The sequence below is a fragment of the Falco peregrinus genome, chromosome 6 (assembly GCF_023634155.1).
Source record: "Falco peregrinus isolate bFalPer1 chromosome 6, bFalPer1.pri, whole genome shotgun sequence".
Taxonomy (NCBI): Eukaryota; Metazoa; Chordata; class Aves; order Falconiformes; family Falconidae; genus Falco; species Falco peregrinus.
In genome coordinates, this window is record NC_073726.1 from 87,586,766 (window position 1) to 87,609,469 (window position 22,704).

At 41.0% G+C, this 22,704-nt stretch overlaps 1 protein-coding gene across 8 annotated transcripts in view; it reads right to left on the bottom strand.

The window, feature by feature from the left end:
* ZBTB20 (zinc finger and BTB domain containing 20) overlaps positions 1–22,704 on the bottom strand; it is a 519,455-nt gene that overhangs the window by 410,021 nt on the left and 86,730 nt on the right. For 7 of the 8 annotated variants that reach the window (XM_055809034.1, XM_055809033.1, XM_055809036.1 and 4 more), the window contains one exon: positions 20,070–20,129. The gene's annotated coding sequence lies outside the window, so the exon portion shown is untranslated. The remainder of the gene's footprint in view (positions 1–20,069; positions 20,130–22,704) is intronic. The other variant, XM_055809032.1, reaches the window with a different exon arrangement.

The window sequence follows — 22,704 nt, forward strand, 5'->3', positions numbered from 1 at the left end:
AAACTCTCCTTAAACTCTAAGCAAAGATCCTAGACATCGTGGAACAGGCCAGGAGGACTCACTATTTTGGCAAAATCTTAGGGTGAAGCTACCCCCTCTGTAGAAGTTTTCCTGCCAATTCCATGAAGCGTGTGCACCTCAGCAAAGCTTAGAGGAGTCTGAAAGAGGAATGTATCCCCTTCTGCAGTGGCTTCTGTAGAACAAGAAACTGGATTAACCACAGTCTTCACTGGTGCCAGCCAGACCACAAAGTGTACCATCAACACTCTGCTGTAAGGTAAAAGCTATTGTAATTTTAAAAGAATATCAATTATACATCCTGTCCTAGAAGTGCTATCACCTGACTTCTGATTTCTTCCAAACTATGTCTTCTTGCACACCTAAATAATACCAGAAAAAGAAACATCAGATTACTTTCTAGGAGGTAACTTATAAAACTCTGGGATATTCTAAGCAGATACAAGCAAATATTATTATTCTGAATAGCACTACAAGCTGCCCTCCAACCACAGCACCATACAGGCTGTCATTTTCGTAGTTAGGATGCATTTTGCAGCAAGACTTAACTGTTCTTTCAAGTGCACCGTACTGCTAGTTGTTGTCACAATTATTTATAACCAGGGACATCCATCTCCTACTAACCTTCTGTTCTGGTCCAATATACAGGAAACAGTACTTGGAGCACTGAAGTACATTTATAAGAATTTCAACTCAGTATTTCTTAGCCAGATTCTGCCCTCTGTTTTTGACTGGAATCCCAGGCAAGTCAAAGATGGTATTTAATCATCCTCTCTATTGCGTGGTGTATGTGTATAAAAACTTAATTTTGATAAAAGGTCAGGATAGCAAATGCTAAAAAAAAAAAATGGCTTTTCCAAGAGACTTGTAAACATGAAGTTGTAAAAAAAAAAAAAAAAAAAAGACCACTGGTTGGGTTTCTGCTTTAAACAGTCTCACAAAGGTACTGCAGCGTTCTTTAATACGGAGAAAGAAACAGGTGGAATAGTGCATGAAACAATGCCAAGAAATAAGCTATCCCCAGTTTAGCAGCGAATGATCCTACAACCTTGAGCAAGTTACTTAACTGCTCTGTGTTTCAGCTTCCCCATCTATCAAATGGGGATAATGATACTTTGTAAAACCACTCTAAGGTTCTTTTAAAAATATATTACTGTTTGGAAACTTGTAAAGTGCACTGGAATTTCTAAAAAAAAACCACCAGGAATATAGGAATAAGTATTGCTTTAACTGTTTGCTGCAGTATTTTAATACAAGTCATACATTTCTTCTAAGTACTATACAATATTCTCAAGTGTTTATATGTACTGGTTAAGTGATTCAACTACAATTATCATGCCTCTAGCACACCAATTTAAAGACACGACATGCTTTAAGTTTAAACTTGCAACTGTTGGTTGCAACACTAATCTTTTCATGGACCTCAGTAAGAGATAGACCGAGTTCTGTATTTTTTCCTGAGACAGGCAACAGTCCTCCAGCTGACGCAGCACTACTTCCTTTGAAACATACAATAATTAGGAAACGAAAAGAAAAAGAGATTAACATTGTGCCCTGCCTCCCCAACATTGTTTTCAGCACCTCCATGATACAGATGCCACAAAAGACTCACTTACTTTGAAGTGCTGGAAAATATATCATGGTAAGAGACTGAGTGTCATTCAAAGCATCCTTTGAAACCTTAAAAACTGCAGCTGAGTTTTGTATATGGAGATGTTTTAATGATTATTTTTCTGTACTTTTAGAGCACATAAGGGCAGATTCATTACATGTTTAAAACTCAACACACTTTACAGGCTTTAAATATTCAAACACTTTTACTCCTGAAAGTTTATCCTGCTTGAACATACACCTGTAGGGTGTAATCCAAAAGTGGCTGGACATATGTATTGCAGGTCAAATTCCAAGTCATCAATCAGTTAGTAACATTTTTTTAAGACAAGTATTTTAGGGCAGAAAAGAGCTGTTTCCTCAACTTCTTATCACAAGAATGAATCACAGAGTTTCTCAACATTACAGATGGAACCAAGTGTGGAAACAGCGAGGCCCAAAAGATTGTTTTCTCTGGACATTAACAATCAAACCCAAGATACCAGAACTGAGGATGGTTTGCAAGTTTAGAGAGTGCTCCTAACCAGCCAAATGCTGTAATAGTTACATTATTGATGGAGAAAAATTTGGGGAGATTCCATAGCCATTTCATCTTTAGTGTTTCGTTCACTAACTTTGTAACAGAGAACCGAATTTCTATCCATCAAGTTATTCAATCCTATCTACAGCAGATAAAAATTTACAAGCGTTAAGTTAGCTACAGTCACCTTATCTCCAAGTAAAAAATTACATACATATTTGAACACTAAGGCAGCAAACTGAATTTTCTTACTCTTATCAAGATTAATGTAATACTTGAATGCAAACAGGACAGCCAGATAAGAGTAACAACAGCAACGTGTGAAATTCCCCCCATTTTTAGGAATGATTAAGAAAGCCATACCAGAAATGGAAGCAGAAGGGAAAAATAAGGTCCTTCAAATGAAAATTATATTTCAAACAAACAGTATGGCCCTGAATCTGTGGCAGACCTGTGAGAAGAGATCATCAACTAGAAGCAGGAGAATGAGGTGGGATGCCCTCAGTTATTTAAGAGCACAGAGTGTGGAACAGAGTTCAAGAGCAGGAATGTGCTCACGCAGGTTGTGTTAGAGCTTCAGATGCCTCCAGCTCAAGTGACTAATGTGAATGTGCAGGGAGACAACCATTTCAAGCAGAACCTTTTACTGATTAAGTCACTACAATAAATCTCAATATGTTCCCTGCCATATTGGCAGCCTGTCCTTTTTTTCCTTTTAACTGTGGGCCAGATCCTCAGCTGGTGTAAGTTGGCACCGCATTTTGTTGCCTCCAGTGGAGCTAAGCCAATTGATGCCATCTGAGCATCTGATACTATACTTCTGTAGCAGTTAAAAAAATGATACAGTGGCATTCATTACTGCATAGCCATGTCTCATAACCTCATGGCAGGGGTGGCAAGACTTTTCACTTATAGTCACCAGTCAACATACAAAGCAGAAGGGTTAATTGGCCATTCTAAGCTCAGTTTGATGGTAAGCTTTTTTTTTCCTTTTTTTTTTTTTTAATGTAAAGCTACTAGTCGTTCAAACACAGGAGAAACCATTTCTCATTTTCCTATGTGATTTAAATACTTAAAATTTTTTAACTGAAAGGCATGTAGTAGTTACGCTATGTCCTTAAAGCACCACAAGCTATTGCATCAAAAATGCAATGGATCTGACATGCAGAAGAACAGGCAAACTGGGGCAGACAAAAACTGGTTTAACTGAGAAGCAAGAGTCCCACTGCCAGCAGTGGATGCTAAGAGAAAGATGGTAAGTACACCTTCACCTGTACGCATTCTGCTACAGACGAACAGCACGTCAGAGATGCAAAGTGGAAAATCCTTCACGTTATAGCTGCAAGTCCAAATATAACCGCACTTTATTCTCAACTGTTAGGAACAGCTTCACAGCAATAACTATGTAGCATTACTCTCCGCTGCAGGGTGCAAAGGAATCAGAAAATGGAAGGCAGTCTTCTTTCCAAGGTCCTGGGGGACAGCGTTCGCAGAACTCAGAACACATTTATCTTAGTCTCTCTGTATTCATGTCTTTTTCTTTCTGCTTGGGTTTTGTTATTGTGAGGGTGTTTGTTTTTTTTCCTGATAGGCCACACTGCTGTGTAGAGCTTACTACCTATATTTCAATAGCCAGCTAGAATAGGGTCTTTAGACTTTTGACACCACACTGAGAACCTCGCCTCAAACACAGACATTCTCCAATTTATGATCTTCTATTGTAGAAGGTGGAGGTCATTTTTGGTTCAGCAAAGGGAGAAATGGAGCACAGCACTCGTTACGGACAACTGCGCTTGTTTTTGGAGCATCTCTTACAATGACCTGACGCTCGCAGTTTATATTCTTTGTGTAAAAAGCCCGTATGATCTGTTTTGCTGCAGAACGAAATAAACTTAACAGGAAAATCTTAAAACCCCTCTCCTCCAATGAAACAACATTTCCTACTTTCTACCCAGCACAAAAAAGTGTAGGTCGGGACTCCAAAGAACAAGGGTGGGCTCAGAGACTCAGACATCCAGCAGAAGTAATGATCACTTGCATCAACATTTTAGATGCAGCAAAATGTTCATTAACTCAAGTAGGTTATTGAGGGTTATTGTCTGTGTGTTTGAAGGAGGGGTAAATGGGGAGGCATTCTGTGGCACTGAATCTATCTCGGCCTCCCTTCATCTGCATTCCCTGCCCTCCCCAGTATTTCCTCTCATATATAATTACCTCCTCAGCTCCTCAGTTATTTTGTTTGAAGCACTTCATACCCCCTGGACACTCAACACTGAGATCTTAGCGAACATTAAACAAGCAGATTCCCATCTTTGTCTTTAAATGGGTAAAATAAAACTACTAACCTATCAGACAAAAAAACACTTATTCTCCACCTACTCATTAGGATTTGCAACTTATAGCAGCATGCATACTCCTAACAAGCTTCTAAATGGGGGATTGGAAGTAAGCAGACTCATTCTACAAGTAAATGTAAAATAAATGCCCTTATGCTGGCTTAAGCCTATGTCCTAAAACGCAGATAGTTTGCTATGGGTGTGATGTAACTATCTGATAACAGGCAAAGGCCAAAACACTGCAAGATAAACTCCGGCTTGACTGACTTCAACAGTTGCGTAAGGACAGACCATGAAATTCAGGGCTTTAGCCACAAAAGAGCCGAGCTACTGAGAAACAGTAAACAAAGAATGCAAACAGTGAGAGGAGGAAACATTAAGAGAAGAAAACATGTGGGGCAAGGGTAAGAGTAACCAGGACAGTGTAAGGGGCTGAGTAGGAAACAGGAGCAGCAATGGACACGTACTGATTTATTAAAGCTTTTACAGGACCGACTGCAAGTTTCTCTGCCCAATGCACACCCATATTTAACATGCCAAAAGACGAGTAACCACATCTACTTATATTAACCAGGAAAAGCTGTCCTGTTTTGGGAGAGTTTCTCTTAAGTGCCCCTCTTCACCCACACACAACGGCAGTCCCCACTTGCTCCCACCCTCCTCCTCCACCTCTATTCGTAGCTCGACTCCCGCTCTAGCCGTCATTGAAACAGTTTGCTGACGAGCAGGAATCATTTCTCCCCTTGCTAGCAATGGAAAAAGCAGCAACAGCCTCTCTCCCTCTCCTGCCCCAGCTCAGCAAGGAATTTGTATCAGAAAATGGCTGAACTGAGCCACTGACAAGCAAAATTTGCAGGGAGCGAGGAGTCACATTAAAGGCAAATTTCCTTGACACTGTTTATGTATCAGGAAGACGCCAGGATGCTGGTGGAGTGTCCTCAGATTCTTTTCAAAAAACACCTCTGTGGTGAAACGTCTTCACAGCCTTGCACTTTTGCTATTAGGTTCTGATACTACAAATGGAAGCAAATGATGGAAGCCCTACCACTGTCACTCTAGACAGGGTTCCACTGGGAACAGCTTCAGATGAAGAAAAGAAATTAGAGACTTTCTCTCAGAGCTGAGTGTATCTGAATGTGGCAGATAAGATCCACACCACAAAAAAGTTTTGAAACCTATTACATACGCAGTAGAAAATGTAAGAGGTTTTAAACAGACACATTCTGCCTAACTCAAACAAAATTAAATCGGCTGATTAAGACTATGTCTTACATTCACACAATCATCCATCTTTAAAAGCTTGGCCTCCCGTTTTTATATATTATACTTGGTAGAAATATGTCCACATTCAGTCATTTTGTCTTAAGTCAGTCTTAGGATCCAGCTGTTCTGATACTGATGAAAATTTTAATCTTCAAATCCTTCATTTAACTATTATTTAAGAAATATTATTGCTTAAATGAGATACTCCCTTCACCAAAAAATGCTCATAGAAATAACTGCCTCACTTTTTTTTTGTAAATGGATTTTCTGTGTCCAAATTTTCTAACAATCCATAAATGTGTTTAGTCATCCTTACCACAGGGGAAGAAAGTAAGTAGGGGTTTTCTGCCTGACAGAAATCCTGCAAGTGACAAAGCTTCTAATTTTGACTTCAGTGGAAATTTTGCCTCAGTATGGATTCACAGGATTTGGCCTACGCTTTGCAGAGATGACTGGGATTCAAGTATATTATTACTTAGCTAATTGTTTTGCTAGAATCTCAAGTACCCATTTAGAAGAACTGAAGGGAATGAGTTTGACAAGAGATCAAAGAGATCAGTTATTGTTGTGTCCAGTGGACACCAGCTGGATGGGCAGAAGATGGGAATTAATCCAGTTTAGTTTCAGAGTGCTAACACACACAGAGTATAATAATTTCTTTCCTCCCTAGAAGCGTGGTTGGCATTGATATTCCCATTTCTTATGTCATGGTGCTTTCCTAATATTTATTATTTATAAAACATACTTGTTTTCAGTGTTTCCTTAAGAAGTTGATATGCCCAATTTCAATTTCTAATTAGAAAAAGCATGCAGCTGTTACTAACAGGCCAAACGCTGAAATGCTTGCCCAGGATTTAGACCGTCCGCTGTTAGAGATGCAATGTGACTAAGATTCCCCATGACATCTAGCTGACAGGTCTGGGGAAACCTGGCCAGGCACCTCGATAATAAACAGAAATACACAGGCTTTGCAGCCTCATAACTTCCATCTCTCAAGTCTGTTTCTCCATTTCCTCTCCACTGACCCTTCTTTCCTCCCTTTGAAACAATATGGAAGGGAACCAGGAAAAAAGCAATGAGCCCCATAACACAGTTGTTCTAAATCTCCCTGAAGGAGCAGAGCAAACAAATGGCTCCTCAAAAGTGAATCCCAGGTGAGAGATCCTTGCTGCGGTTCTGTAGTCCCAAACAAAAGAAAGGATGCAGATATTCTTTATGCTGGAACAACCTGGCCTCTCCATTTGCATTTACTCCAGTAAACTGTTCTTTATTTAACCTGTGACTTTACTAGCTAGTAATAATTTGGGACTGCTGCTCAGAGGCCATCTCTTTGTGTTGGTAACTATCTGTTACGATGTGTACATCACTGCAGAATTTGGCCATGTAAATCTTGAAAGTAATTTGCAGCTCTGAAACAATTCTAATATACTTCTTCAAATCCTAGGCTGTCAAAACTCAGTGAAACTGTGAAAAGGGTATGAAGATAACATCTATAACCACTGCAGCTGGGTACACAAAAAACTGAAAAGAAAGAATAAGGGTTACCAGAGCAGGAAAATACTGTTAATTATTTTTTCCTTTTTCTTTTTTTTTCTTTCTCTTGAAATTTTTTCTTGAAGCATAATACCCATACCTGGAAATTACACATTCCTACCTGCACATCGCACCGATATTACAGGGGTAAAGCTCTCTAGAAGGAAAGACAAACCCCCAAAAGAAATGAAAGACACACAAAAAAGTACTCACCAGGTTGTATCTGCACATTTCAACTAGCAATCTCACTTCTCCCACTCCTCCTTTCAGCAAAATGATATACTATGAACATTAGAAATATTAGATTTCTTCTCTGGTGTGCCCAGTGATGGAAGTACGTTAAAAGTTAAAGGATAATACTCAGTAGAAGCCAATAATAATTTTGTGTTAAAATATCCACATAATAAGAATACCACTGTGATGGTAAATTTCCACCTTGGGTGTTAAATACCAGTGTACTCAAGCTTCTCCTACTCCTGTGGCTTAGGCAATGCTCTGCTCAGGAAGCTCAGGATAAGCCTGTCCTCCCATTATTCTGGTGTAAACGAGCTCAGCAGAAGAGACTTTTATTCTGATATGACTCAACCCAAAAGTACTCCGGACAGATATACAAGGAAAACAGAAAATACTCCACAAACAGTAATCATATCGTTATTATGTATTCAAATGTAAAGTGTTTACAGGATTAAGCAGTAACAGCCCTGACAGGATAACACACAGTATGGCCTCATCCTGCAAGCCTCCCTCATCTGAATAATCCTAACCAAGTGTGTGCAGTCCCTTGCAGGGACTGTAAAGTGCAGAAAACTATGAAATTTGGGAGGAAGCAGATCAAAAAGCCGAAGCACACAGCAGCAACATGACTCACTTAAAATTCTCCAGAAAACAAATAGAAATTCATAAAGAAAACTATTTCTGACCTTTGATCTTGTCTGTGGGACGCAGGATCTCTCCCATAAGAATAACTATACCAAAGGAAAAGCAACCTTCCTCGACATTTTATTATATTTCTATAATTGTCTCAATATACTAGATCAATTGCATTTGAAAATACAGCTATTAAACCATAACTAGACCATATTTGGAACCTCTGTTTGTCAATTGCATCAAACAACAATTCTTCTGCAGAGAAGAAATCAGATTGTATTTTTACAATAATTGCAAGTCATTTCTAGGAGAAAGAGGTAGCAACAATACCCAAGGAAATAAAATAACACACTTTTGTGCTTTCCCATCAAACCCGATAGTGGTATGGGTTTAAATCAGTCAAAGGCAGCTACGCATGAGAGATTGCACTCTGCAGGCTCTATCAGTCAGAAGTCAAGGATACACGTCCATGATTTATCATACTTTTCATGGTAATTAGCTAGAGTGCCATTTTGCTTCCACTAGCATCACTCAACTTTTTTTTTTTAATTTGGTCTTTTTTTCTGCAAATGAATTTACATATTTCTCAGTCTCTCATCCCCTACTATGTTTTATTTATGAATATAGGCCTTCCTGATGGTAACTTTCACGTGAAGAAGGTAGTAAGTAGTGTACCTATATCCTAAGTTAATCGCTTTCCCACAATGTCTGCAGAGAAGTTCAAGGTAAGTAAGAGTTTACAGTCAATATTAGGTTTAATGATGCTTAATGAGGGTAACTGACTCTGTTTACTAACTGCACCTAGGTGTGTAGCTCCTAGATGAGCTTTTCTCCCAGCCTCATTCTGCACTGTTAATAGTGCCACTGTGCAGGGGACACATGGTGCTTTGATCCATAAAAATGCTCCAGGAGAGCCAAGCAAGGCACCTGTTTCAACACGGGTTCAGAGGGAGCAGAATGGCCTTAAAACAATGACAGCTTTGTGTAGGGAGCAAGTTTCCCTGTCTAGTATTTTAGCGTATGCAGTTCATTAGAGAAAAGAGGGGTGGGGGTGGGGGTGGGGGTGTAACACTGAAACCCCTAGACATTCCCCAAGCCCCTGTTCTTAAAAAAAAAATAAAATAAAGCAGTTGTTCCCAGTTTGCAAGGATCATCCCCAAGAATGTTTCCTGTAGGAGTTACTGTGATCCTTTAGCTCATCAAAAGCTGTGTTAACAATTAATACTCTGAAGTTGAACAAAAGAATGAGGAGTTCTTATCTTACTCATATCTCACAAGTAGATACCTACCACAACTAACAAGATTCTAGAAGCAAATGAAGACGACAACAATGTTGTCTTGCAAACTCTGTATTAGCAAAGGTCAAAAGCAAAGCCTCAGATCCAGTATCAGCTCTACTTCAACTGCTCTGTTTTTAGCATCTGTGCAATGCTGTTACTCCAGTCTGTTCCCTCCTAGAAGGAAGATCTAGATTTGAGTTTATCACTTTTTGCCATAACATTTTCCATTGTGGTTTCATGGATATTCCCCTTAGGAAATTCATGGGATGGGAAAATTTTTATACATATTGATAACTAACATATGAAAAATGTACCTTCCTAAATGTTTGATTCCCTAGGATGCATGGATTTAGGGGTTTTGTGTGTGTGTGTGCACATGGGACTAAGTTTGCAGGAGAATCAACAAAAAACAAAGCTATCTGATTTCCAACAAGAAACGGAAGCGGAACACAGAGAAATTGTTCTGTAAGTGGAGAGGTTAGTTCATTTGATTTTTCCAAAGCAGTGAGTTCTGCATTTCATTCATATCAGAGAAATGTGACGTCTGCTCAGACATAGCTCAGAGGGTTTATATTTTTCATTTTCTTTTTTGCCCTAGCAAGCACTCTGCATGAGTCCACATGTTCCCTCCTTATTTTTGCCATTGGCAAGATTTCAAGAAAAAAATCTCTGGTTAGGAAATTGTTCAAAAAACGGGAAAACCTTCAGATAAATCATGCTTCTTGTTTTTTAAAAACACCCAATTATTTGATTGTCGAAGTAGCAGTTACTAAAGTAAGATTTTATTTAAAGGCTAAACTCTGTAATTCTGGAAGCTACATCCAGATCAACGCGGTTTGACTATACAGGTTTCAAAATCTAAGCTCAAGTCTCTTAGTTAAGGCTTATATGTATTACTCTGACAATGTGCCAAATTAACCCTAACACCCCTATTACCGGATAGCCAGGAAAAGGCTTCTAAAAGAGAAGAGATTTTTGTAACTGATGTCTTTCCCTCTCGTTTTCCAAAACACGTGACCTAAACATGTAAACAGAAGTTTAACTGCTATGTAAAACTGCTAATGGCTACATAACAAGAAAGAAAAGATACCTGCTTTCAAAGTGACAGTATATTCTCCCTTTTGCCATTTAAGACATCAATATTCAGACAAACATGGACTCCATTATGAAATGAAAATTATTTACATGCACATGTATTCTTCAGAAAATTGGCAAGGTTTTGTATCCGAGAGGGGAGCAGAAGTAGGAGGGGTCACGCCACTTCTTGAATACAAAATCCAGCAGCTAGCTTAATTTAATGACTTAAAATACTACAGAATGACTCTGAGGAGCAGGAAAATTTAAACAATTCATGATTTCAAGGATACATTATGGAAAATCTAACTGGAGAATGAAAACAGCACTTAAAACAACTGGCCGATACCAGAAGAGGGTATATTCAAGTTATTTCTCACCTGCTGCTGCCTTTCAGCTGCGCCATAAACAAAGCTTGGGTAACTGAGCATTAACTTATTTTTACTAAAGCACAATGCCAAAGTTAAGAGACAACAGGATTACCTGCAGTCCACTGATGTTCAGCGTACATACATGTGTAACTGTCTCCTCAAAATTCCACAGGCAGATCTCCAAACTATAGGCAGCAGATCTCCCCGAGAGAAGGATGGATGTGGGCATTCCTAGGAAAATCTGTGCGGCTCCCCTCCCCGAACACCTGGTTGGAATCTGCCCCCCCCACTTTCCTGAAGAGCCTGGGAGGAAGGCGGGCTTGCTTACTTGGATCCGTCTGGATAATAACTAGCTTTTTCCTCATGAGTGTTGCCTCCACACGTCTCCGCTCAGACTCACCAGCTATAACAAAGAACCTTGGGAGGATAAAGATTTTTAACACTTACTGGCAAAATAACCAAAGAAAAGCTACTTCTCAAATATCCTGAGTTAGCTTCAATAAAAAGCAGGTTTTTTGCAAGATCTGGGGAGGTTTGATCACCCCTAAACAAACGGAATCTCTGCTGCAGTATAGTGTCTCAGCAAAGAGAAAGACACTCTCCCCTTGACGACCTCTGAAGTAACGCTGAGAGTCTTCAGTCTTGGTGGAGATTGCCTGAGATGCCTGCAGTCTGGTGGCCTCCAGAATCTCCAGAAGGCTTCAAGCTCACATTGAAATGGCTCATTTTATGTTTACAGCCCAGGCAAGCAGGTGGGACTGGAACATTGTGTTTTAGCCACATCTCAATAAAACTGTTAGAACAAAACTTACAAGAGAACTCTTAGATAAGGGCACTGAGATCTTGGGGCAATCCTATCTCATAAAGAACATTTAAATGTGCCTATAAACATTATTGTGAAGATACGCTTATTCAGAGGAAGGAAGAAGTTTCCGATGAATGTTCTACAGATGAACATAATTCAGATTATTAAAAAATTAAAGGAAAATTCCTTATGTAATTAAAATGCTGTATCTGAGTAGTAACATTTCTTGCTTCTTTATTGTTTTCTTCAATATTGATTTCTTGCCAGAAAAAATACAAGTTTTCAGCTGCTTGTCTCTCAGAAGACCCTCTGCCTAGTTTCATGAATTCTCTCTGCCATCCTTAAAATGCGCCTTCTGAAGGCAAAGAGACTTGTATAATCCCCAAAGTCCTATTAATATCAGTGAGAATGATACGTTTGATTCAAAACCACCAAAGGGAATTCCTAAAATGGCCTCAAAGCTGTTTTTCAGAGTCAGAATGGTCTACCCTACCTACTTGGCTCTAAAATGTGCTGCTGCCATGTACACTGTCAGAGAATCACAGAATGGTCGGGGTTGGAAGTGATGTCTGGGGATCTTCTAGCCCAACCTCCTGCTACACCAGGGTCACCTACAGCAGGCTTCACAGGATCACATCCAGGTGGGTTTTGAGTATCTCCAGAGCAGGAGGCCCCACAGCCTCTCTGGGCAGCCTGTTCCAGCGCTCTGTCACCCTCAAGGTAAAGAAGTTTTTCCTCATATTCAGACGGAACCTCCTGTGTGGCAGTTTGTACCCGCTGCCCCTTGTCCTGTCATGGGAACCACTGAGAAGAGCCTGGTCCCATCCTCTTCACACCTGCCCCTAAGGTATCTGTGCATTGATAAGGTCCCCTCTCGGTCTTCTCTCCTCCAGGCCAAAGAGCCCCAGCTCCCTCAGCCTTTCCTCACAAGGGAGATGCTCCAGTCCCCTCATCATCTTCACAGCCTCTGCTGGACTCTCTCCAGGAGTTCTCAGTCTCTCTGGACCTGGGGAGCCCAGCACTGGACACAGCGCTCCAGATGCAGCCTCACCAGAGCAGAGCAGAGGGTCTCGACCTGCTGGTCACGGTCCTCCTAACGCACCCCAGGACACCACTGACCTTGGCCACAAGCGCACACTGCTGGGTCATGGGCAACCTGCTGCCCACCAGCACCACCAGGTCCTTCCCCGCAGAGCTGCCTCCCAGCAGGTCAGTCCCAGCCCATACTGGTGCGTGGGGTTGTTCCTCCCCAGGTGCAGGACCCTGCACTTGCCTGTGTTGAACTTCATTTGGTTCCTCTCCACCCAACCCTCCAGCCTGGCCAGGTCTCACTGAAGGCAGCGCAGCCTCCTGGGGTACCAGCCACTCCTCCCAGGTTGGTATCAGCAGCAAACTCGCTGAGGGTGCGCTCAGTCCCTTCGTCTGGGTCATTAAGTTGAACAGGACTGGACCCAGTACTGACCCCTGGGGAACACCAGTAGCTACAGTCCCCCAGCTGGACTGCACACCACTGGCTGCCACCCCCTCAGCTCTGCCATTCAGCCAGTTCTCAGCCCACCTCACTGCCCGCTCATCTCATCCATATTCCTATGAGAACATTATGGGAGATGATGCCAAAAGCCTTGCTGAAATCAAGGTAGACAACATCCACCACCCTCCCCTCATCTACCCAGCCAGTCATTCCATCGTAGAAGGCTATCCGGTTGGTCAGGCATGATTCCCCCTTGGTGAATCCATGATGTCTACTCCTGATAACCTTCTTTCCTCCACATGCTTCCAAGATAACCTCCAGGATGAGCAGTTCCATCATCTTTCCAGGGATGGAGGTGAGGCTGACCAGCCTTCCTGGGTCCTCCTTCCCACCCTTTTTGAAGACTGGAGTGGCAGTGGCCTCAGGCACCTCTCCTGTTCTCCATGACCTTTCAAGATGATGGAGAGTGGCTCAGCAATAACATCTGCCTGCTCCCTCAGCACTCGGGGGTACATCCCATTGGGGCCCATGGATTTGTGGGTGTCAAGTTTGCTTAAACAATCTCTAACCTGACCTACCTTGACCAAGGGAAAGCCTTCCTTTCTCCAGACTTCCTCTCTTGCCTCCAGGGTCTGGGAAACCTGAGGGCTGGCCTTGGCAGTAAAGACTGAAGCAAAGAAGGCATTCAGTAATGCTGCCTTTTCTGTATCCTTCAGCACCAGGGCACCCACCTCGTTCGGCAGCAGGCCCACATTTTCCTCAGTCATCCTTTTCCTGCTGATGCACTTGAAGAGGTCCAGCTCACACTGCTTCTGACTTCTTGTTCCCTCTCATTTTATCCCTGCTATTTTATTTGCTGGTACAGGAGGAACTGGTTTTTCAATGACCTGCATTGCTGGTAACACTGAATTATGCAATAATGCTACTCTGCTAATCATACTACTGTATAACTTCAGGTTGGTTTTGACTGGAAAGTTCCAAAATGAACGAGGCACACGGAAGGTGTTCAGTGGCATCACCACAGTGTCACCACACAAATGTCTGCTTCAGCTCTAACACACAAACAGATATCCATCCAGACAAAGGGGGGCCAGGAGGAGAAAGAGGGAGATACTGAGAGAGCAAAACAAAGCAGGAAGGAGGGAGGGAAAGACGGAAGGAGGGAGGGAAAGACGGAAGGAGGGAGGGAAAGACGGAAGGAGGGAGGGAAAGACGGAAGGAGGGAGGGAAAGACGGAAGGAGGGAGGGAAAGACGGAAGGAGGGAGGGAAAGACGGAAGGAGGGAGGGAAAGACGGAAGGAGGGAGGGAAAGACGGAAGGAGGGAGGGAAAGACGGAAGGAGGGAGGGAAAGACGGAAGGAGGGAGGGAAAGACGGAAGGAGGGAGGGAAAGACGGAAGGAGGGAGGGAAAGACGGAAGGAGGGAGAGAGAAGGAGGAAAGGATTTCAGAGTACTACTAAGTGAAAGACCTATTTATTAAACTTCATGGGACATGAAAATGTTTTGAAGTTAAAATCTTGTACCACCAGATGAAGGATTTAACTCTCCCTTTCACAATTTAGCCCCCTGTCAATGGGAACTAATGGCCCAAGCCCCAGTACAAAACCATGGAAGCCAGGTGCCTATTGGGTTTAAAAAAGACAACAGAATACAAAAATGACCAGGAGGAGAAGCAAAAATATTCACTGTCCTGAGCTATCCACTGAAGAAAATTAACTTCCCAAAACAAGCACCAGTCGTATTAGAAGATCAGTACTTTGATCTGTCTGGCCACCTTAATATTAACATCTGGACAGCTGAACCGCTATTTATTCTTTCTAATGAAGGTAAACTAACTCACTGGCACAGACGAAATAATTTAATACCAAATTTTGTTCCATGTGGCAAAAATGCCAAGTGTCACATCCTCCAGATTTTACAAGATGATCTGCACTTAAGAGGAAGAAGAAAATCAGGATAACTGACAGGACAGTTTCTTCTTGGCTTCCACCCTGGCAATCAATACAGCTACACAGACCTGAGCAAAACCCATGGTGGTTAAATACCTTCTTCTGAATCTCAAAATACTTCACTGATATCTATTCCTTGCCCATACTTTTTTACTCCCAGTGGATGGTGACGTTGTCTTTTTCATAGAGGAGGTGTCAGATCATGGCCCCTGGCAAATCAACACAAATCACTGACGACATGATGTAAACGTGTGCTCTAAGAAACAGAATTTTAGCATCCTGAAACCCCACTCTTAAAGCACTGAATTAGGAAACCTGCTGTGCCAGTGTGTGGATTAAAGAGACCAATACTTGCACATCCATTTTCAAAAAATAGTAAAGAGGGAAGGGAAAACATTATCTCTCCCACTTTTTTACCTTTTATACAGAAGAATCAGCACACTGGCCTTGCATTGTTAGTTTTACTAGACTAGCTGCTGAACCACACAGTGCATATGCATTCAGCTAAACATACACACACACACGCACAATACTGAACTTTGTGCTGGCAGCCAGACTGCAGGAACCCAGGTCCCATGGGCAGCAATCAGCTACGAAGGAACAGGAAAAAGTTAGTGTAATGATTAACTAGCCCAGTGGGCTGACAAGTAGAGCAGCAGTAGTACAGGTTGCAGTGCTGGTCACCTCTCCCTCTGGAATGCTGCTGGATGCCTGCAATTAAGCGAAGTACAAAAAAAACCCAGAAATGTAATGTCAACACAAGAAAGAAGCTGAATTCCTCCTCTTGAAATGTCCACATAAGGAAGACATGCAGGAGCAGAGATTTTCTGCTAAGCTGGATGTTGAAAGAATATGACAGACTCCAATATCACTATTTGTCCAATATGTACGCACAGGTTTTGGTGAGATTAATACGGTTATCTATAAGATAAGATATATATCTTATAGATATCTTCTATCTATCTATAGATATAATAGAGATTATATAATCTATAAAATAAGGTGTAATCTATAGACAATTATTCCCTATACAGCAGCCAGCAAAACTAATGGCAACCAGCAAGTATCAATGTTGACAGCTGCAGCCGTGGTTAAAGTACATCCATTTAGGCGAAAGGCTAAACCATGAGTATCCCTATAGCCAGTCAGGGAAAAATCCAAGTCATCATCGCTGTTCCTCCTCCTTTGGTGCTTTTACCCTGCAGTCCCCAGCAAACTCCAGAAATTCTTTCAAAACTCTTTCAAATTATTTTAAAGCAGCACATTAAAGGTGAACACACTGCAACACTCACTGTATTTCTCTTGGTGCTACCTCAGTCAGCATTTTGCAGAGGCAATACACTACTGCCTGGACTTCAGCTTGAAAAACCAAAATCCATCTCTGTTTTTTTCTAGCTTTTAATGATTTACCTTCATCAGCCATGGCAGAAATGACAATCAAATACTCAGCTTTGTTTTTTTATTTTCCATCAAAAGCATTTACTGCTTATTTAAGAATACCTTGAAAGAAACTATTTAGAAAAAAAAAAAAAAAAAAGGCAAATTCTTTCTTTCAATAAAGTCGACTTTCCCTCTGAAAGGCTTTGTTCTGTGTGTGGATTATTCCTTTATTTTAATTATTTTGAAGTGCCTCTTTTTGAGTGGGTAGGAATTAAGTATCCACAACACCAAAGTGGGCCCTAGAATTAGTTGTTGTAAACAAAGGTTCTGCAGTGCCCTAAATCTGCACAAGTAGTACAGCTGGAGTATTTTGGATAAGTTTTTCCATAAAGAGTACTTCTGGGGACCCTGAGAGCTATGGGACCCAGGCCCATGAGCATGTATTAAGGGACTCACATTGTATGGACAGGTCATATCTTTCTAATCATGAACACATGTAAATCCTTCTCCTCACTTTCCAGGAAATCAAAAATGTTGCTCTTAGTTAAATGTAGAAAGCAAAATCCCACCTTGAAGAGGCTGGTACCAACTAAAGCAACTGACCAGAAATTTTGATCTGTCACACAGGAGGATTTATTAGGACACAATGACCAAGTGATAGAAGAGAATGCAGAGAGCTAGAACAACATATACAACTAGGCATGCTATCAAAACCAAGTAACAATCTTTCATAATCTCTCTAATCACAGCACGCTCACACACACATATACAGGTTTGTTAAGTATTTTCAGCTCAGATACCTTTCTGTTTTATAGGTATACTCACTAAAAACAACAAGAAGAAAACAAGCTAAAAAAGACCTAGGAAAACTTTAGATGGGAAAGTTTGGACACAGTTATGTGCACACATTGACAGAAAGAAGGGGAGGAAGCAAATCTGGGGAAAATACGAAGGATTATCACTTTATAAGCTGTGGGCACTGACTTGAACAAGGATTCCAAAAATAAATACATCTAACATTTAAATCCCTAGCTGTATTTTCAGTAACACTTTCTCCCATGACTTTATGTACACTCAAAACCAAAACCCCAGCAGCTAAACACCCACAGCCCTGAGGAATTTCAGTTCTCAATCTCAAGAAAAGCTATTGTCCAAACCTGCCACTGCATCCATAGGCTTCTACTACCACATTCTGATTTAACGGACACAAATGCAATAAAACTAAAACTCAAGAGAGAGAAAGAAGTTGAAGAGTTTGCACTACCCATTCCTTCACAGATATTGAAGGAGTCATATAGGCATCTGGAAAACCAGCAGATATTGTCTCTGGTAAATCTTATTTCGTAAGACTCCCCACTTTCAATTTGCATTCCTGTGCTTTGCACATAGTTCCATATAAATTTATAGCTCCTCTGCACTGTTGCCCATAGTTACACCCGGTATTTACAGGTAAACCTGCAACACTGTTTGTCCATGGAGGTAAACAAGAAAGGAAGGAAAACAGTACGAAGGAAAGTAGGAAAACAATTCTGCACTTACTCATCTGTAGTTGGTGGTTACATCTTAGGAATAGTTGCTTTAAAATACAAGTTGTTGAGGTTTGATTTAAAAATCTCTGTCAGTTTTGACATGAAGGTGAAAGTATTGCTGTTGGCTCCAGAACAATCTGCATATCTTATCACTAAATAAAATGTCTGAGGTGTGCACCAATCTGATGAAATTATAAACAAGAGTCCACACAAGCACACATGCCTTCCTGTTTGATTTCTGTTCTGTTCACTCCTCTATAATAAATTATATGATCATCTCATTCTAGCTGGAGGTTTAACTGTGCATGTAAAAAGGAAAATGATAGCAGTCTATTCTTTTTCACACTTCATAGCTGAGAACCTGGCAAAATTGTGGATCTTGGGAACAAGCAGCGAAGCTTATTTCATTACCATCTACCTCCTCTTTAATTGCCACAAAATTGGTGGAAAAACCCATGTATTTATGTATTTTTAAAAGTAATTTCCCACACTGAAAATAAATAAATGAAACTACACCTCTTTTGCTACAAAGACTAATATACACGCTTAACTTTATGTACTGCAATTAATCTCATCTATGTCAACAGGATTACTTATAACACTGTAAGTGAAATACATGTGTAAATCCTTGCAGAGTCATGGCCTGAATTGCCAACAACATTACGAGGCACAATTAAATGCCTAGGCCTAGAACGGCCATTCAGAAAGATTAGGAAAAAAACACCTTTAGGCATAATAAGTAACAAAATCTACTCCAAGGAGTGGCTACGGGAGAAACTACTAAGGAGTCACCTTCCATTAGGAAATTCACCAAATCCTTCCAGGAATTCACCTTCTTCCTCTACCAGTTATCACCTTCATTCACCACTCCTTTCTCACTCATCAAATACCTTTCTCCCTGTCCACACATCTGCTGCTGCCCCTATGTGATGAAGGAGACAGGAGATACATCTTAATCCTTATTCTTTTGTGCAGTGAAGTAGATGAAAGCAGAGTCTGCCCCTTATACTAACTAGCAGAGTAACAAACAGCTCATGTGCTAATTAACAGGGCTGCGTGTGCAACTGCACGGTTTAAAAAACTTTGCGTCTTAACCTGCTGCTGAACTGTTCCCATGCTAGTGTCTCACTGAAAAAATTATTTGCCAGTAAACTCTATGGACAATCCCTAACCTGTTAGTGGAGTTTGTTACAAGAAGCTGCTCATCAAAACATACAAACCGGACACCTAAATTGCCTAACTGTCTCCTGATGAGTAGCTTACCACCTGGTTTCTTCTGCAAATACTCATGAATGCTGCATCAGAAGTTACTCTCTGTAAATTATCTAGTTTTTGACTGAAATCCATGGCTTCCACAAACACTTCCACTTGTAAATTAACTCAGTCAGAAATATTAACTAAAATGCCAGGAAAACAAACTCAATCCTTTAAAAGTTCAAATGACTATTTGTCACGAACATTTCACCTCTACTAATGAACTGCAAAAATGAATGATAGAAAATGCAAAACTGTATTATGTTTAGCAGTTAACATTTTAATAAGGAAGAGATTAGCAATTTTTAATACCTCCAGTGCTTTGTTATATACAGTAGCACAATAACTGAATATTTTAATTGCTAATTATTTAGACCTCATTCAGTTCTCACTCAGGCAAAACTCCCATTGAGGGACTCTTGCCTGAGAAAAGAGCTACAGGATTTGTTTTACTGTAATATGAAAAAACTTTATATATCATAAAAACTATCAAGTTATAGTGAGACAAAAATCATTAAATCCTTAGCAATATTAAGCCCTACTGTAAGTCCCACTGACTCTTAACGCCACTGTTTTCATATTAAGTAAAACAGATAATTGCGGTTTACCAGTTGTAACTTACCTGTATAATTTATGCCCAGATATGCTGGTGCTCTTATAGAGGTCTAATCATGTTTTGAGTCATCTTACCGTATCCCTGCTTCTCTCCTGTGGGAAATCTCAGTTCACATGTGATAAGGAAAGAGCATTTCCAAACAATTACAATATCAACACCTTCAGAAACCCCAAAACTTGCATTTGGTTTTACCTTTTGACTTTGGACTCCAAAAGGGTTAAGAGCAGCTCTCAACACTTCTTTCTTATGCTGCTGTAAAGAAAAGAAATGCTTATGGTTAGGGATCTGCACACACAACACCTTGAGTTTTCGTAACAGTCAAACAGCTAGGCGCTCAGTGGGGGAAGTGGGTAGAACGCTGTGTGTATATATAAATTTATAGCTATCCAAATGAAGACAAGCAAACTCCGACACGTTGACATTTGGTACACAGGTGATGAAAAAAAAAATATCTACATGTACTATTATCTGAAATGTCATGACATACACATCCTTCAGAGCAAAAACTTATACAGCTAAACACCAGTTAATAGGGAGCAATTTCCAAGACTCCATGCTTAAAAAAACCACCCAAAACCAAAATAACTCAGGTTTTCCATTAAGCGGTTTCATTCCTGTTAGAGGTAAAACAAATGGGTGTCACCACAGAAGTTTTCCCACTCATATTTGCCATTCAAATGCATTTGTGGAAAAAGTTCCAGGTAAGTACTCTAACAGGTCAAGAGTTTGAAAAGGTTCTCTTTTTTCTTTTTTTTTTTAAATGAGAAATTGTGTATAAAAACTTTGCATCTTTCAACTATAAATGGCTTTAATGACTAAAACGTTCAGAAAACCTCTCTATAGGCTGCATTTTGAAAAAAGAACTAAAAGCAGACTTAGTACCATATACAGCTAATTACCAAAATGTTCAGGACTGGCTGCCAAACAGCTGAGGAAAGAATAAGTATTGTGCAGGCTGAAAATAAGACTTGGGCACTCTCCTTCCACCAGTTCAGAACATGGTTTAGGGACCTTATGGGATTAATTTCCAATTCCCATTATGAGAGGCTCCCTTAGATGACAGTGCTCAAATCCACCCCAGCCAGGCTCCTTGCCTCCTCGCAGGAGCAGCGGGATCCCTTCATTCCCCTCGTGCTGACCCTCCACCCAAGAACCTGTGTCCAAAGCTAATGCCAGCTCCGGTATGGTGGGGCCGGGCTAAGCCTCCTGGATTTCTTAGATCCTTCGCTGGTGAGGGGTTTTCTAAAGGTATCTGCAAAGACATTTTATCACTGAGATTACAGGTAAAACCAGACTGCTTAACAGAAAAGAACTGATCTTTGAGGCACCCTTACTCATTTAGAAAGGACACAAAGTATTGCTTTCTCAAATGCAGAAGATGTAACGCCAGCAGGCTTTCAGCCTGCGTGGTTCCATGTCTGACTTCCCAGCAGTTCCTGGCTACTACAGGGATGCTCCTGTTGCTTTCTCAGAGACACGCTCGCAATTTCTTTTCAGATCTGCAGCCTTTCTCTTACTTTCGGGTGCTTTCCACCTCTGATCACCACGATCAAAGGATGCCCCAGCTTCAGTATCATTTTTCATCACCATCTAATTTCCTTATGGTAATCCCCCAGCCTACGTAGGTCAGCCCCGAGTGCATGCAGCATGGGCTGTTCGGCGGCAGCTTCCAGCGTTTTCAGGGAAGGTTTATTTTGCTCGAAGTAAGGCTGTGTAGCATGTGCTTCGCTTTGGTAAGGTCTGCAGTTGCCTGGACAGACACGTGGGATGGCAGCTGTTAGCACTTTCCAACATTACACAGCCACAGTCTGGAACAGCCTGTCAGTTCTGCACAGACAATGAATAAAGCAAAACAGAAGGCCTAAAATATTGAGTAATGAGAATGGGATTTTGACCTTTAAATGCTGTTAGATGTACCGCACGAGGGTATGTTTGATTTAAGCGATACTATTAGGGATGAAACTGTGCTGTTTGCCGAATGTCTAACTCATCTAACCACCGAACCACCCTATCCTCGCCGGCACACCGTGCTGCAACAAGCGGTGACTTTGCTGAGCAAGCCCAGCAAGAGAGGCTGGCACCGGGGAACTGCTGATCAGGTTCTCCCACACTTTCTCCCAAGGTGAAAGAGGCTATTTTCTATTTTAAACCCACTGATCAGTCAAGCCTGCGGCAGCGCTTAGAAATTACCTCCTCAAGCTCTGCAACAGATTAAATCAGAGTCGAAAGTCGCAGTTTCTCTTCTCCGACCTACTGGCATTTGAAATGTTGTACAACTACCCACGCTGTACACAGCTGTCCTTTGTCAGTTGTGCTTCTTGCCAGTTAATGTTATACAAGAGTCTCTATAACTGTTACAGTTACTTGATTTTCACAATCACTGATCTACCCTTTCTAAACACTAGAATGCCCGAGTTTAATTAATGGCAACATTTCTGCCACAAAGTTTTAAAAACTAATTTTATATATGATTTAAATTTATCAAGCCTTATACTTGCGATGGTCATTTGTTGGACCAAGACAGCTACTAGAGCGTACCATAGCCAAAATTACAGGCCATTAATTTGTTTTTCAATTCCAACCTCCACATTTACATTTCATGGTTTCACTTCGATCAACAGCTTATCGGTGATGCAAATTACCTCATATCAAGTAATACCCTCTAAATCTGATGCATTCATATGATATCAAGGAAGTGAAAAACGACGATGCAACTCAGGAAACCACTTTTGGCGTCCACCTCAAAGCAAAGCCCACGTACTACGCAAATGTGAATACTTCACAGCACAGGCTCACAATGGTCTTACTGACCTCAAAGTCACAAATA